Here is a 2,477-nt window from a genome sequence, read left to right on the forward strand (position 1 = left end):
AAGGACAGAAAAAGACAACATGATCCCATGTAAGCCTGTGGTGCAATATGGGAGAGAAAATACCAAACCACACTGAACTCAGCCTTTGATGCCATCCAGGAAGAGACAGTGGTTCACACCAAGAGCCCAGAGAGAGCTGGGGGATTCTTGATAAAATGCCTATGTGAGAGCACTATGTGAACTAACAACAAGCTACAGAAGCAGAACTCAGAGAGGGGCTTCTTCCAGTGAGGCCCTGGTTCGAGCTGGTGGGTGATGTCTGCACATCTGGGTGTGGGTGACAGGTCCTGTGTTGTTCTCTCATAAACAGGTTTCCAGAAGGCCAGCCCTGCTAGGATGCTGAGACCTCCAGGCTGAGACCAGTTCTGCTCCACAGCTCAGAGGCCAGCAGTGGCCCCACTGCAGCTGACCCTGAGGCTGGATGCTGGGCAGTCCAGGGCCTCACTCCTTGCCCCCCTTTCTGTTCCCCAGCAGCAGCCTTCTCAGTGCCCCCTTCACCTCCTTGTTTCTGAGGGTGTAGATCAGGGGGTTCAGGAGGGGGGTGAGGATGTTGTAGAAGAGGGTGAGGAACTTGCCCTGGTCCTGGGAGGACCTGCTTCCTGGCTCCATGTACATGTAGATGATGTTCCCATAGAACAGGGAGACCACAGTGAGGTGGGAGCCACAGGTGTTGAAGATTCTGTGTCTTCCTGAGGACGACTGGATTCTGAACACCGCCCTGACGATGTGGCCATAGGACACCAAGATGAAGACCAGGGGAGACAGCACGATGCCCACAGCCAGGACAAAGACAGTGCCTTCTATGGCCACTGTGTTGACGCAGGCCATATGGATCAGGGCTGGCATCTCACACAGGAAGTGGTCCACCTTGTTGTGCCCACAGCGGGGTAATCGTAGGGTCACTGGAGACATAACCAAGGAGTTGGCCATTCCACAGCTCCAGGCCACTGACACCAAGCCCAAGCAGAGTTGTGGATGCATAATAGTCATGTAGTGCAGGGGCTTGCAGACGGCCACGAACCTGTCATAGGCCATGACGGCCAGCAGCAGACACTCCACTCCACCCAGGCCCAGGAACAGGAAGAGCTGGACCACACAGCCCACATAGCTGATGGTCTTGTCACGGCCACTCAGGTTGTGGAGCAGCTAGGGGATGGAGCTGGTGGTGAAGCTGAGGTCCAGGAAGGACAGGTGGGTGAGGAAGAAGTACATGGGCATGTGGAGCCGGGAGTCCAGCCGAGACACCAGGATGATGGTGCTGTTGCCCACCAGGGTCAGCAGGTAGGCTACCAGGATGACCACAAAGAGGACCCTCTCCAGGTGGGGGCGGTCAGAGAAACCCAGGAGGATGAAGTGGCTCTCGGTGCTACCATTGGTCCCATCCATCTCTACTGCACCTGAGGAGAGGTGCCAACACCAGTAGTGGCACCTGCTGATGCTGGAATATGGACTCCTAGCCAGGCTTAGAGGAGCACAGAGCAGGTTTTTTTTTACTCACCTAAGCCCTAAACACTGGTGTGGAGGCTCTGCTATGATTATTATCTCCAAATTATAGAAAAGGAAACTGAGGCATCGGTGTGATAAGTAAATGTCACATGTGGAGAGGCAGAGCTGGTCTGCCCCAGGGAACATGCCTGACATCATCAGTATCCACCCCTGTGCTCTGTCATTCCAGAGAGGAAAGGCACACACCTGCCGAGCTCCAACCTCTGCTTCTTCCAGAGTCACAAGTTTCTGAGCTCAGAGGCACAAAAGAACACTCCAAAGAACCCCCTGTCAAGATTTAGGAAATAGCAAAGGCAGCTCATCCTTGAACATCACGGGTTTGAACTACATGGGTAAACTTCTACAAAAATCTTTTTTTTTTTTTTTTTTTTTTTAGTAAATGCATTGGAAACATGTTTGGAGATTTGCAAGCATTTGATAAAACTTGAAGAAAAAGCATGTGACTATAAATACCCCCCAAATTTAAGAAACATTTAGAATGTCATAAATGCATGAAATACATGCTGGTAATGCTACATTTTTATCATTTACTAACATAAATTATACATAAATATTATATAAAATTAAAATGTATCAATATTTTCACAAACAGAGACCATACAACCTGCCACGTGCAAAGGAGAGAAATGGAAACCAAAGCAAACTGTATCAGGCATCATCACTGCAGGAGAGGAACTCAGGGAGCCTGACTCTGTGCAATGATCTCAGCCACCCCTGGTGTGGGGAAAAAAAAATGTGTCCTTCTCCTCCCTTAATAAATGGGGACAGAATTCAAAGCCCTGGAACATGTGTGGTGGTTACCTGGTTAGGTTTCTGACTCCCACCAGGAAAAACAGACCCCTAGGAGCACCAGCAGTCCTGACTCCTGTGACCCTCTCCCCACTGGGCAGTGGAACTCACCTATAGACCCCCAGAGAAAGGGGACCCTGCACATGGAACCTTACCTGGAGGAGGTAATGATGTGCTGAGAG

At 50.6% G+C, this 2,477-nt stretch overlaps 1 pseudogene; it reads right to left on the bottom strand.

Annotated features, from left to right (window-relative positions):
- Positions 1-441: 441 nt before the first annotated feature.
- On the bottom strand, positions 442-1,386 carry LOC124093774 (olfactory receptor 2W3-like; annotated as a pseudogene).
- Positions 1,387-2,477: the final 1,091 nt, after the last annotated feature.

This window comes from Marmota monax, unplaced genomic scaffold, assembly GCF_021218885.2.
Source record: "Marmota monax isolate L192 unplaced genomic scaffold, Marmota_monax_Labrador192_F-V1.1 WCK01_AAM20220418_F8-fsc00444, whole genome shotgun sequence".
Classification (NCBI taxonomy): Eukaryota; Metazoa; Chordata; class Mammalia; order Rodentia; family Sciuridae; genus Marmota; species Marmota monax.